We start from the raw sequence: 16,038 nt of genomic DNA on the forward strand, positions 1-16,038 counted from the left end.
GCGCCGCCGCGCTTCCCAAGCGGCGCACTGTAGCAGTGCGCCACCGGGCCGGCCCCTGAGGCTTCCATTTTTGAAGTCATCTCACAGCCCAAAGTGGCTGCTGGAATTCTAGCCATTGTGTCCTTATTCCAATTAATAAGAGGAAAAGAAGATGGCAAAAAGGCATCCGACCCACCTGATCAGAACCTGTTTAGAGAATATTTATGGAAGCCCCTCACAGTGACTTCTACTTACACCTCACTAACCACCTCTAGATTTAAGAGAAGCTGGAAAATATATCCTTTTTAATGGAGCACATTGCTACCTGGAATAAAATCAGTTCTTTTCAAGGAATAAAAAGGAGAGAAAGTGGATGTTGGTTAGGCACTTAGCTATGCCCCAAACTCTGCCGTCCACCCAATTTCTTCCTCCCCTCTCTGGGACCTACAACTTTTCACAAGCATTCTCTTTCTGTTTCTACTCTCTCTTCACTTTGACCACATGCACTGTGATACAAAATGGTCTCTTAGGCTTCCCTGGTTTGTGGATTCGAGGTAAGCCTTGTCCTCCAGTCTAGTCCCTCTTTCCCCTGCAGAATGCATGACCTCCGGCCTCTCGTTGTCTGTGTTTTGAAGGCATGAAAAGAGATGGTTCCATCTCCCACTCCTCTTCCTGTCTGTGCCTCTTCTCAATTATATTCTCCATGCCCAAGCTGTCCACATTTATGCCACCTCCAATGAAACATCATGGGGCTAATGTTCTAGCCCAGCAGCCCACCTGGTGGCACCGTCCCACCTTTGGGCATTTGTGTCCTCCATTGAAGTTGCTCTCTCTCTCATCACCTGTCTCTGGGTCTCTGACCTATAAGGAAAGGCATGTTCTTATTTGGGAGAGCAGCAAGAGTGCTCAAGCTCCTGCTGATAAGGGTCTCTTGCTTTAACCACCCAGGCCTCTTGGCCCTGGGGCACTCAGCCGAAGCAAGCAGAGGGCTCAGGGGAGGCTCAAGCATCGCCCTGTGCTGTATGCAAAGCTACCACTGCTTGTGCACTCAGGCCCTGCTCTGAGTTAGCCTCCCTGCATCTAGTACTTTCCCTATTGACGGTGTATCCTCCCTCTCCCATGGGTGCCCCTATTTCTTAACCAGGCTCCAAATGGAAACCAAATTAGAGCAAAGTTCAAGTACTTCCCTTGAGCAGCTATGTACCAGGGGCATAGGAAAGACAGGTTCTCTAACACGATGCTCTAACTGGGGCGAAGACCCAACTAGGTATATACAAGACTTCCATTCCAAATTGGAAAACCATATTTTCCAAGAAAACCAAGACTTCGGAGCATTTTAGAAAGATCAATTTCACATGGGAAATGGGCTGGAACAGGGGAAATTATGTGGAGATCAGAATATTGGTTTAGTGTGAAGTGAGGAAGGGAAATCAACAGAACCTGGAGGCCAACTTGAAAGGGAAAGGAATAGGAAAAATACTTAATATCCTTTATTTCCACTAAGTACTTTTTATATTCACAATCTCATTTAATCAAAGAAGGTTCAGAGAGTTTACTCAAAAGAAACTACCAGAATGTTCTGGAAAGGGCTGGCAGGAGTCAAAGGGCTGGCAAAAGTCTTGGAAAACCAAGAATTCCATTCCAAATTGGAAAACCAAAATTTCCATTCCGAATTGGGAGCCAACTAAATAGCTGTGGAAGATCACCCGAGAGCATAAAGTCTGAGGACCCAGCTTCATCCAGCTATGTCCATTAGTTCTGTGCCTGTGGGCAAGTGACTTGACTGTCAGTTCTTGGTTTCCAGTAAAATAAAGATCGTAAGAAACAACATGTTACTGGAGTCCAATGACTATTCTTCAATCCTCTTCTCTTTGCTGTCTCTGGCTGTCCCCACCCTCCCAAGCTATTCTGGTCTCCTTACACTGTCTCGCCTCTCCTCGTGTCTTCTCACAGTGCTTTTTCCTTTTCGCGCCTTCTCTCAGCACTCGCCTGCTGCACTTCTCTCCCTTGTCCTAAATACCCTCTTTCCCCTTCTCCTGTCCCCTCTACACGAGGACTGCCAGAGCTTCAGCCCACCCAATATGTTCACTTGGATAACCCAGTGACCCCTAAATCTCACCATGTTTATAATGAAGCCCTCCCCAAAACACTGCTCCCTCCTGCTAGCCCTTCCAGAACATTCCTGCAGTTTCTTTTGAGTAAACTCTTTGAGCCTTCTTTGATTGAGATTGTGAATATAAAAAGCACTTAGTAGAAATAAATGATATTAAATATTTCTCCTATTCCCTTCCCTTTCAAATTGGCCTCCAGGTTCTGCTGATATCCCCCCCTCACTTCACACCAGACCAATATCCTGATCTTCACATAATTTCCCCTGCTCCAGCTTTCCTCCCTCCAGCCCATTTCCCAACGTGAAATTAATCTTCCTAAAATGCTCCAACACACTAGTCCCTTAGAGTAACACCTTTATGGTTCTCATTTCCTATCTGATAAATGATAAAATGCATTTTAATTTTTCATTTATCTAAATCCTCCTTATTACAACTAAAAAACAACTGCTGACATCATATAACTCTTACAAATTTACAGAACACTTTTCATGTATTCATCTTATTTAGTCCTAAGAACATCATCATGAGGGAATACTTCTTATGATCCTTATTTTACCAGGAACTGAGAATCAGCAAGGTCATGTCACTTGCTCATAGGCACAGAGCTAATGGACACAGCAGGACAGAGCTGGGTCCTCAGACTTTCACCCTCTAGCAAAATTCCAGAGCCTCTTACTTGGCACCAAAGTCCTATGTATGGGATCTCTTTTGTAACCCCAAATCCATATCGATGATTGTGTTAGTACATTTCTGTTGATTATAACAGAATACCTGAAACTGGGTAATTTATAAAGAAATAGAATTTATTTTTTACAGTTTCAGAGGCTGGGAAGTCCAAAGTCCAGGGAATACATCCCGTGAAGGCTTTGTTGGTGGATGGTGACTCTTCAGAGCAATGCAGGGTGTCACATGGTGGATGGCTTGAGCTAGAGAGAGAGCTCCTCACACACTGTCCTATTAAAACCATCAGAACCAGGCCCATGACCACCATTAAACCATCAGTGGATCAATTCATTCATTATGGCATGGTCCTCACAATGTAATCAACTCTTCAAGGCACCACCTTTAAATTGCCATAATAGGATTTCCCACCCTCTTAACACTGCCACAGTGGGGATAAAGTTCTACTACATGAATGTTGGGGAGACAAATATATCCAAACTATATCAATGATCGGTAGTTTTAATCTATTCTATTTAAAGCAGCAATATGCTGCTTTCAAATGATATCTTAGGGGTTAGTGTACACATGAAGACATCTTAGCTCCTGGTGAAGAGAGGTGTGAAGGACCAGGAACCAAATCCCCCCCCTCCCCCGCCCCAGCTCCTGAGATGTCTCTGAGGAGCAAGGTCAGACAGCTTCACCTGCTGGAGATGTCCTCACTTCCCTTCTCCAACTTTTCAGATTCACACGTGCTTCAATGCCACCTCCTACAGGAAGCCTCCCAGAGTCCTCTAGTCTGTAATGGCACCATTTTGCTCTAAAACCACAGCCCTATTGTTTCAACCACATAGTTGTCAACTAAATTTTCACTGCCTAAATTATATAGTATTTAAAATATTATATAGGTCATGTATTACCATTTAACTTATAGATATGATTAAATTCTGTACTCCTTGAGAGTGGGGTCAATGTTCAACCCTCTTCGTGTCACTGCAGTGGATGCACTCATTAAATTCTTGATTCACTGATTGCAATTAGGGATATAAGCTCTGATTTTATTACAGACTAGCACCCAATTCAAAGGCAAAGCAGCATGAACCTTTTACAACAGCAACTAACATTGAGCAACCCCCGTAAGGTTCAGATTTTTCACCTTTAAAGTGAGAATGACACGTTTGTCATAGGGATTTTGTGAAGATTAAATACAACTGTTTATGAAAAGCACTTAGCTCACTTCCTGGCTCAAAGTAAGCAAGCAATTGATGAGACCAGCTACTATTTCTATTATTAATGAGGTATGCACACATTAACTTCTGCTAAATCTGAAGAATATGAACAACAGTATTTTTCAATTTGCAAGTTAAATCCAGGTAGCATGTTGTGAAGTCTAGTGGTTGTAACCAATATATTATTAGTAGCATAAAAATTAGAGTTTCTTACACATACTAAAAGTACTAGTTCATCTGAAACTTTGCTTCAGATACACACTCACACACAGGTACATGTGCACGTGCACACACACATAGTAATGTATCTCAAATATCAAAAAAGTTGGAAGGCCACTGATCTGGAGGATATCTGTGATGGAATAAATGTATAAAAAGACCAGAGAGCTCAGACCCTGCATCATCTGAACCCACACTTCAGAACCGTATTGTATCTTATATCAGACTCCATCATACCATAGAGGTGAGAATTCTTGGGAGAATCCTCTACCTGATCACCTACCAAAAGGGAAGACTTTTGCAATGTTGCAGGAATTACTAGGATGCCAAGTCAGGGACTTTATTTCTTTTTTATTTTCAGAGTTTGAAAATGGCAGTACTGTCATAAAAACTCTGAGGAGAAGATGGTAAAGAACCAGGATCCTTTCGATGTTGGGAAGGAGAAGAGAAGCCCCGTAAATTCAGAGACCTTACATTGGATTATAAAGTAAGAACAAGGACAACAAAAAAGGCTTGAAGTATTCATCGGAATTGCCTGTGAGAACCCACATCAAGGCCTAGATTCACTAGGTCAGGACTGCCAAGTTTTACTGGGCATCAGAGTCACCCAGGGAACGTTTTTGGAATACCAGATCTCAGGCTGCACTTCCACCTACAAAATCACTCAGCTCCTTCATTAGATGATCCACATACATTTCTGGAATGCCAACACCAGGTATACTTCATATCACTAAACAATGAACACAGTTAGGAGTGACAGATAAAGGCTAGTGAAAGGAAAGCTACAGGATCTGAAGCCAGATCTCACCACCTGTCAGTTCTCAGCAAGACAGGCAGCAGGATGCAGACCATGAACTTGAATAGGAGAAGGAGGAGTTCCAAGTGCCGATTAGTATTTGTGAGAAGAAGAAAGAAAGAATGAAGTCACAATGTAAGTCACATGAGCCTTTGTGGAGCATCAGTGGTCAAGTAATGTCATAGCTGTGTGAGCTGTTTAGACATAATGTCTTTTCTTTCCAACCCTGGAGGAGCTGGTGCTGTAGTGTAAAAGCTGAATATACATGTGGAAGACCCTAGGATCTGCCATTAGAATGCAATGATTCCCCCACCATTTTGGTACTCTTCCTGGTTCAATTTTGAAATATGCCTACTCTCAAATCCCCCTTGCTGAACACGCCATAATTTCTTTTCAAAATATAAGTGAAGTTAGTGAGTCATGAGAGGTTTTTATGTTTGTGTGTGAGACATGACTTGAGATAACAGGGGACATCCTGGTGGATCATGAGCTGGGACTGTCACTCCTCGTTTGTGAAGGAGGAATCAGACTTGCTGTAACCCTGGGAGTATCAAACACAGCCTCATGGCAGTGTCCTGAAGGCAGTACCCAGTACCATGGAATAGTAGTTAGGGTTGTGTGCTTGCCATAATGACAAAAATGGTCTGTGTATTCTACAAGATCCTCTCCCAGGCTTAGAATATAAAAAGGATATCCTCCAGCAAATTTTAAAAATCATATTCTCTACTGCATCTAGAGAATTGAAAATGAGACCCTTCAGTCCACACTGGACGGTTGTGCAAGGAGATCCCGTGTCGCATCAAAGAAGATCTAGACAGGAATGCAGACTGGTCAGCACCCTCTGGGGAACTGGAATTGTAGGCAAACAAGAAAATATTCTCACTTTCCTGCTTGGATATTTCAGGGCTCTATAGCCATATATTTCAATTAGTTTGTGACTCAGTGGCCATGAAGAGAGGGGTAGAAACATTATCAACCTTCTTTATAAAAAACTAGAGCAATGTTTAGGCAATTGCTTCATGCCTTCAATTAAACATCAGAATAATGGGTGTTAAAAAATGCCTCCACATTTTTCTATCTCAAGAAGGAGAGGAAAGTGGAGGATTCGATGGGAGGAGTTGCTGATTCATTCATCTTTTGTTTATTGAGTCCCCACTCTGATGAGTTCTTTTCTGCTCTAGGCAGTAAGGATGCAGGGAAGGAAGAAGAAGAGACAAACTCCTGTTCTCATGGAGCATTGAGGGTAGTGAGGGTGTCTGTGTGTCTTTCCACCCAGTCAACATGCTACTCATGACACCCTGCATCAGGTGTTATGCAAGGTGTGGGAGTAGGGTGGACTCAGTGGTGAGCAGGATAGATGTGGTCCCTGTTTTCTCAGAACCTGAATAATCAAGGCCAAAAGTGCATCCATTCATTTGACACATATCTATGACTAAACTACAACTTTTCAGACACTGTACTTGGTATGGAGGATATAAAAATGAAAAAGATATAACTCCTATTCTCCAAGAACAGGGAGCATAAGATGGGAGACAAACATATAATAAAATATAAATTAATAAATCAAAGGCTTTAGTGGAGGGGACATAGATGGGGGCATTACCTGCTCAGCCTGGGCAGGTCCACAGAGGGGACAAGAGAGAAGTTGCCTAGAGATGTAAGCACTTGAGCTAGACAATGGTGCGTCAGATACATTTCACAGGTGGGACCATGTGGACAGGTCATTTCCAGGTTGTTTCTCCTGTTAATTCCTTCTAGAAGGAGGTGTGACATTCCTGGCCTCTCAGTAACTCCTTTACCCTTTTCTCTAGGGAACGAATGCCTGAATCTGATTGGAAGATGTTGGCAAAGAAAATGGGCATGCTTGGCTTAGCTCCTCCTTCCTTCTGGCCAGCTTGCTCTTGTGTGTTCCCAAGAGCTTAAGTTAAGGAACTGGGGGAGGCCTGCTGTGGGCCAGGGTCTTCTGCAATTATGCAGAACAGTCTGTCCAATTCCAGGGTCGAGTTAGCAAGCACATTTAGCTCACACTCCAAGCAACATCAACTCTATCCATGTGACCTCAACTCTATCAATTGTAAAGCTGATCTTTGGCTTCCATGTGCCTTATTTCTTATCCTGTTATGCAATTGGCTTTGAAGGCGAAAAAGGAGCTCTTACTAAGAGCTCCCTCTAAGACAAATGGAAGGAAGTTTCAGGCAGAAATGTTGACCTAGGGAGGGAAAGACACAAATCACTTTCAAGAATCACAAGTTCAGTTTAATGGGGGTGTTTGGAGTAAAGGAGGGATTTGCCTAAAATGAGCCTGAAGAAGCTGGTCAAGGCCACATATGAAAAGCCCGCAGAGGAGTTTGCTGAAAGACCTCCTGCAAAAGACTGCGTCAGTAGATTGCATTTGAGAAGGATCTCTGTGGTGGCAAGATGAGAGCTGCAACCAGAACCCAGGGAACCAATTAGGAAATAGCTCCATTGAAAGCTGCCTGTGGGATAGAAAGGAGGGGAGAGGCTTAAGGGATGACTAACAGAGAGAAACAATAACGCATAATGCCTGAATCTGGAAATGGAGGAAGACAAGAGAGGTGGCAAATAATTGTACATTTGTGGCTTGGATCAGGGAGGATGGGGGTGGGACAGTTATGAGCTCCTCAGTTTTGAACTTACTGAGATTTTGAGCCTTCTGAAAAGTCTCTATTGAGTTATGTAATAGGCAGTGGCATGGCAGCTCTCTCTGCCTGGAATTCGCCAGAGAGGTCTGGGCTGCAGTGGTAGACTTAGGTACACAGATGGGCTCAGATTCAAAGTGTGGGGCCTGAACAGGGAAGAGGAGCTAGACCAGAGCACTGATACAGCTTCCGGGTACAGCTCTTCTTCTGTGTTAAATATTCCGCAGCAGAAGCCCTCTGTGCTTGGAGTTATTATCCCACATTCCTCCCTGAATTACTGCAGGAGCTGTACCATAATTGACAAAACCGGGCCTTTGATTTTAGGATATGATTAAGGATCACACAGACAAATGAAAAATGTGGCTCCTGATACAATGTTTTGAAACAATATTGTTGTAAAAGTTTTAAAAATTCTTTGTTGTAAAGTTTTGTATCATGAAATTACACATGGTAACAAGAAAAGGCCAAAACTGACCATTCTACCCCATTCCATCATGTAAGCTGAGCAATAAAGTTAGGAAGACACTTGAGAGATTTTAAAAATTATTTGCAATTGTAAGATCCGTAACAATTCATTGTTATGCATTTGGGAGAAGATTAAAACAGAAATTGTATATAAAGCACTCAGAATGTCTGGAAAACAGTAAGTGCTTAGTAAGTGATGATTATTGTTATTATTTGTGAAGGAGTTGCACACTTTTGGTAATACAATTTCAATTACTCCACATGCAGATTACCCAAAGCAATATTTTTTAAATATAAGCTAGTTTCCCTTTTTCTGTCTTCTCCTTTCATTGCCAGGCTGTGTTTATTCAAGGAACACCAACTAATTTTAAAATTATCCTAAATCGAATAAAATTAGAAAGAAAAATCTGTAGCCATAAAAATTACAATATATTTTTAAGTCATATATAAACACTATATTATTTATGAATGCAGATTTTTTACACCACTGTTCCCTATTGTCAAAGATGCCCTTTGACATGGTGCCTAAGAAGGCTGGGGGAAGTAGGTCATCTGACTTAGCTGAGACACCCCAAACCCCCCCCCCTCAAAATAATAGAGGTCCCATAGAAAAGAAAGGAAATGAATATTAATTAATATTTATTGGAACTATTACATGATCATCACTATGCTGGACTTCTTCACATTTCATCTTATGTGTTGCTCCCAACAGTGCAGGGATATGGGTTTGGTATGAGAATTCCATTTTACAGAAAAGATTGAGGTTCGGAGCAGTGAAGAAACTTGCCCAAGCTCCCGGAGCCAACCCAGGTCTGCCAGACCAGCGACCTCGCAATCTCTCCATGATCCTTGGTCCCCAAGAGAATTACCATAGTTCACATTGCAGGAGGCTTCTGGGAGGCAGGCCCATCTAAGCACTTCATGTGTATACTCATTTAATCCTCCCAACAACAAATGGGCTGCATACTATTATTGGCCCCGTCAGGAAACTGAGGCACAAAAAAATAGCCCAGGGCCACACGGTTGGTGAGCAGGTGCATGGAAATTCCATCCAAGGGAATTGGCCTCCAGAACTCACTCTCCACTTCCAAACTGGATGGCCTCACTTAAGAGAACCATCCACAATGTTCAAAGTTTTGTGCTAACATTGAAGCATGATAACTTTCAACCCAGCAGGGCAGAAAGGAAGATAAGTTGTATGATAAAGACAAATCACCTATAAAATAGGGGAAAATTTTCTTGCAACAATTCAATTCGTACCTGGTTGCACTAAGTAGTGATTGTTTCTGGGTGATAACACACCCATTGTTTATCAACTATGTTATCCGGTCTGAGTAAAAGAGTTTTCTCTCCAAAAGTTTGGTGTTCAGGGCCGGCCCGGTGGCGCACTGCTACAGTGCGCCGCTTGGGAGCGTGGCGGCGCTCCCGCCCAGGGTTCAGATCCCACATACAGACCGGCCGCTCACTGGCTGAGCGAGGTGCGGGCGCAACACTGAGGGTTGCGATCCCATTGCTGGTCACGAAAAAAAAAGACAAAAAGGAAAAAAAAAAAAGTTTGGTGTTCAGGGAAATAGTAAATGAACTCTTAGACTTTCAAAATGGTAATCTAGCATTACTTAAAAGTCTACAAATTTGTTCCTAAATGTATTTAAATCTTAACAGCAAACATGATGCTGGTTATTAAAAAGTAATTCTGGAGAAATTAGCTTGCAGCTACAAAATTAATATAATTCATTTATTACTTGCAGCCACAAATCAAGATGCTGTTAACACTGCCACACACAATTTAATATGCACAGTAAGTTTCCATATGGCTTCAATTTTAGGGTTCTGGTCACTCCACCAAATCATTTACCGTATAGCCCAGCATGACTAGTCAGAGGACACTTGACCTAGCCAAAATGTGAAGCGTGGGCTTTACATTAAAGCTTTGGTTTATTTCTTATTTTTATCATATTAAACAAGTATGTGTTTTTAAATCTATAGGCCTGTTGGTACATAGTGATTTAGTGATGGAGAAAAACCAAAAGCACTTGATCTTCAATAGTAGCCAAGACTCTTCTATTTCTTCTGGTCCTTAATTTCCTTCTTCTTTTTACTGTTTTGCCTTAGAAGGTCAAAAGGAAGAAGGGGGAGAAATACACACACACAGTTTTTTGATTTATTTAAGAATGTTTGGATAAAAGAATTGTTTAGAGTTGAAACCCTCTTCTTCATGATAACATAATGTGTCTGTGTTTCATAGCTAGATTTTATGTGTCCACTTAAGAGAAGTTCAGGTTCCATAATGAATGAGATACACAAAAGGTGCATTATTCCAGAAGAGAAATAAACACGGTAATTATGCTTCATGTTTGGGGCCTTAAAAATAAGGAATGTCTCTCTCACCTGCGTTTTCCTTTAGTGCTTAGTTTTCTTTGGAACTTGTGTCCCTTCAACTGCATCCCTGAGTCTCAGCATGTTTTGGAGAGGGCAGCTGCTTCTCTCCCTGAGCCATGCTCACCATGAAGGTTGGTCAAATAGACCAGACAGCTCAAACCACTTTTCTTCCAGAATTTGCCCCATTTCTCTTTATTAATCATGATGACATCTGCAATGAAGTCACTACATTTTACTCTATAAATATTACCAATTTTTTTACTACTGCAACTTTCAAAAGTTTAACAAACTGACAAAGGAAACCTCCAATTTAGAAAAAAAAAAAGTGACAGAGATTTAGCTTCTAGAGGGGGGAACTGAAAATATAGAAAGGCAAAGAACCTTAGCTCTGATTTGTACTGAACAATGATGTTCTCACTAGAAAAGAAAGCCAGGCTAGATGAGCCAAAAAACACCAAGGGGTTCCTATTCTGAAATTGATGTTAAGGTGCACATCTCAGTACAAGTCTTTTGTGTTTTGATCCTAAGTTAGAAAAAATGGAATAATTAGGAAAGAAACATTCTATAAAGATCTGTGAAGAAAATTAGCTAACTATTAGGGACTGGTGTAAAAGGAACCAAATTTACCTAAGAGTTTTTTCAAAGCTTGTTGTAGTAATGATACCTTCCTTCTGAATAATACCTTTAAATGTTATTTTTCGTGGATTATCACAACTACTCTTTTGATATATTGTGGAAAATAAATGTAATTACCTATCTCAGATGCGGAAAAGCAGAGAAATTAGGTGACTCACCCAAACTCACACTGTTAGCAAGTGGCAGACATTAAATTAGACCCAAGTCTGCCAACAATCAGTCCCATAATTCTTCCATAGAGTTGCTCAAAAAGTCCTGGTAATGTCTAAGTTTAGTTATTTTATTAAAGTGATGGCAAAGTCTTGCTTTAAAAATGAAACAAGTTTGACTTGTATATTTCCTAGAAACAGTGTACTGTAATATCATTTTATGACTTTTAAGAATTAACTATATTTCCTTGAAAGTTTTACTACAAACCTAAATACACAAGATTCTTGCAAACATTGTGAATCTATCAATTTGAATATAAACTCCAGATCGTGGAAAGGGTACATCCTAATAGAAAACCTGAGATCCACTGACAGGTCTGGGTGACTTATTATAGAGCTGGCAAAAGACATTGGTTAAGAAAACCTTAGAGGAAAAGAAAATCTGAATCATGGGATCCCATTTGTCCTCCCCAATCTGGACATGCATTTCTCATCTCTCTTTTGACTTCCTGGGATATTTACTCCATCATCATCTCATATTGTATTCATTCACCTTATGAACCTTTTAAATTTTATAAACGTCCATGGAAAGCCGCATGCTTTTTATCGAGTTGTAAATCCTGGTGATGTTTTTGACTCCCATAGCACTCAATATAGCGTTCAACACAGTATTCTGCACATAGCAGGTGCTCAATGAATGTTCAACCAAACCCATTTATATCGTATCCAGAAAGTGCCCTATGGGCTTACCAAGTTGTTATCCCTGTCGTAGAAAATGAGGATGTGTCTAATTTCTGTTTAGTATCAATTAGTAAAAATGCTAATTTTGTATTTGGTTTCTGAATGCCAAGTATCCAGGCCACCATGTGGAGTCTGACATATAGACAGTGTGAAAAGGCGCCCCACCACATGAATAAAAGATAGTTATACTTAGCAGGTACCATTTTCTCCAGGGGATCCCAGAAGGAAGTAGAATCTCTTTTAATGTCTTTTAATACATTTAGAAAATAGCAGGCATTGCCCCTTTAAGATCACTTATGTCAAAAGGTTGGTCAGAGGTTCGGCTATAAAACTACAAGGAGGTTAGTAAGTACTAGTGAGTACATTTTCCTAGTTATTTGTTAATGGAAGGAAACACTCAGCTTCAAAGGGCAGAAAGCTAGGCAGGAAAATAATGAGGCGGAGGAAAATTACTCCCTTCTGATTGGAAAAGGATCATTAAGGGGGAATCACACTGAGGAGCGGTGGGGCTCTGCTCTCCCCCTTCCAGCTTGTCCTGAGCAATGTGGGGCAGAAAACCATGTGAATCTGAAAGCTGAACAAAACACCAAGCCTGGTCCCTCTTGCAGCAGAGGGAGAAGAGACTGCATGGCTGGATATGGAGCACTGAACAGCAAAGAAGAGGGGGAGAAGACCAAAGGTCGACTTTCCCATCCTCTGCTCTGATTGCTCACCCAAGTTGTCCTAAAACCCAGATGTTCAGGATAACCTCTTAAAATTTAAAACTGTAGACTCTCAACTCTTTCTGTCTAGGCCTATGTAGGACACAGAAAACAGTGGTTGCTTGACAACAGTTAAAGAATAGAGAGAAGGTATCTAATTGTTTAAATTATTATATTCTTAATAATATGTCCTAATTATGACATTCTCTAAGGTTTATATAACACAGATAATAGTGCCTAGAGTTTGAAATAGCTCTGCAACAAAAACTCACATTCTGCGCAGTATCACTGATCCTCTCTTCCCAAATAGAATGCCTTCCTTTTTTCCATGATTTCTTCTTACTAATATTACAGATTCTGGCTATGTGATCATCAGAATATTGAGTGCCCGACCTGGCCTACTGAAGGTGACCTTACTCTTTGAGAACTTTCTGGTTTGCTCTGTTCCCCAGGAGTGGTATGGGGTGTATTGTTTCTTACTGTTTGTTAGTCTATGCTGTGCTGACTGAGCACCTTCCATCATAAGCAATGAGGCTTCTACTTGCTCCAGCCCATAGCATAAGCTCTGTGTTACTGGGCTCATTCTCCAGAAGCAGGGATAGCATTCACTGTGCCTCCTCTGTCCCATAGGCTTGGGGACCCTGGGAATCCTGGCTGTTATACCAAAGTCCCTTCAACTCTTTTTCCCAGAGCTCAACGACTTTTAGCAAATATGATTCACAGTGCACTTTCTCAGCACACCAGAGTTCTGAAATTAGATGCCCACATTAGGCTTCTAAAGCTTTATTTGCTCGTTTTAACATTTAAATTTTTTATTAAAGTATTGTGTTCACTGTAGAAAATTTATATAAGTCCAGCTAACAAATTATTAAATAAAATATGTCCTATCCTTCTATCTTGACATATTATAATGACTGGGAAGGAAGGCTGAGGTCAAATTGAGAATAATCTGTCTCCTTGAAGGTTCTTCCTGGAACCTGGTGGTGTGGGTAACACCAGCCTTCAAATGCCAGCTTGCACCCCTTTTCTTCCTACTCCTGACCCCACTTGGCCATCACTTAAACCTAATAAACATGTTCCACACAATGAGGACAGACCCAGGAGGACAGCAGCCCTGAAAGCATGCTCAAAGACATTTGGGAAGGAAATTCTGGGCCCCAGGCATCTAGAACTTGGTCCAGGGTTTGTGAACAGATTCAGGGTGGACATCTGCCCTTGGCCCTCTGACCCTCTGTCTTTATCTCTATCACATGGCCATTCCTCATAAGTGAAATTTTTGGGTCCAGGCTAAGAAAAGCTGACTTGGGGATATATTTAGTCTGGGTTATTGGGATATATTTTTGTGGTTTTCAGTCATTTCCCTTATGATAGGACTGGGTTCCCTAAAATAGTTCTACTACCCACTATGACAACTTACTCTATTCCAAGACATGAAGATGCAGCACCAGAGGTCAGGGTACTGTAGGAGTGTGTCCTATAGCATCCGGCATATGTGGTAATGGAGAAAAATAAGAAGCCAGAACCTAGTCAGTGGAAAGTTCTCCCAGTGATCTTATATGAATGATTGTAAGTGGAACTTTCAGTCTCATCTGTGTCTGGGTAAATGGAAATTCTCTCCTGCAAGGAATATATACACTAGGCAGCATACCCAAGTGTAAATGCACCACACATTTCCCCCCTTTTGATGCAATAACATGTTTGATAAAGTTTTTTAAAAATACCATTTTGACTGCCATTTGCAAAGACATTTTGGGATGTTCAATAAAGCAAGTGCAGAATCGACAAATCTTGACTTGAACATATGTAAAGTATATCTTCTTTGCTAATCATTAAATTTATTTGTAAACAAACACACAGAGAAAATGCAGATAAAAATGATGAGCCATCAAACAAAAGCAATATTGTGATCAACTATGTAGAGGAAAGACTGGCTTGGCTCTCTATTGTATTAAAAATTACATTACCAAATTGTTGTTATATGAAGAGATCATGCAGCCAAAAAAAAAAATGTAGGAGGAGAAAGGTATTTTACAGTTGTCAATCAGTTAATTGTTTAAAGATTACACACACATGAACACGTGTATTGGAACGTTGTAACATTTGTAGTATTTTCCAGATCTTTAAAATCTGTAATGTGTTGTAATTTCTTCTTTCACTTTAAGTAAATATTCATTTTGGACCTAATTGTAGTTTTCATTCTGCATTCTTTTTGTTAAAGACTCCCCCTCCTCACTAATCATATAAGCTCCAGGCTCTACAAACCCAATTGTGCCTCTGGGTAGAACTGTGCCTCTGGGTTGGCACAGATAAGCAAAGGTGGCCAGTCCCAAACCTTACAGGTGGTATTAAGGTCCAGAAAGGCAGAGCAACAATCAGAGAGTTTAAAAGGATAGGGGAAGAAATTTTTAAAGTCAGATTAGAAGGCATAAACATTGAGTAAAATCTAGTATATTCGGACTACTAGAAGGAAAAAGTCAAAGTGAACTAAGAAAATATTTGACTTACAGTTTTTTTAATAGAAGTGTGCTTTAGTTTTTTCAAGTCCATAAGGGAACTGAATTAGTTCAATAAAATATTTGAGTACGCATCTCCTTCAATTAATGAATAAGATACAATTCATTTGTTATTTAGGTCCATTTAGTACATTTGCATGTAAATAGTTATATGTGGGCCTAAAATTCTAAACAAAAACCGCGTTGTTTTATAAAGCAAGGAGTTATAAAAGCATAGACTGTAGATTCACATCACATGAGTGCAAATCCTGGCTCCATTGCTTACCTGTGTGACCTTGAGCTAATGACTTACTCTCTCTAGGCCTGTTTTCTTGCTTGTACATTTCATCTAACAGGGGTGCCTCCCTCAGAGTTGATGTGAGGATTAAATGAGATAATACACGTAAAAGGCTGACGACAATGCCTGACCCAGAACAAGTGCTGAATTCATGTTACTTCTAACCGGCTAGTCAAACACCTTCCTTATAGACTATGATAAAATGAACTTCAACTAAGCTGGGATGACTTATTACAAAACCTGAATCAGATGATAGCCAAATGTGCTTGCCTGAACAAATTATTTTGTCTCTAGCCCAGTCACACTGTAGTAGGAACTCCAACAGGTCATGCAGTGTTACACTGATGCGAGAACATGGCAAGAAGGACATTAAATTAGTCATGAGTGTAGCAAGTGATTGATATAATCTGTAACCCTCTAGGATATCTCTACATTGCTCTGCTGACCAATTTAAAGCACAGCATTTATTCTCTTAGTTAGATGTTTGAATTCCAGATTTACACTGAGCAACTGCCATGTACCT

This window comes from Galeopterus variegatus, unplaced genomic scaffold, assembly GCF_000696425.1.
Source record: "Galeopterus variegatus unplaced genomic scaffold, G_variegatus-3.0.2 Scaffold4535, whole genome shotgun sequence".
In the NCBI taxonomy this organism is placed as follows: domain Eukaryota; kingdom Metazoa; phylum Chordata; class Mammalia; order Dermoptera; family Cynocephalidae; genus Galeopterus; species Galeopterus variegatus.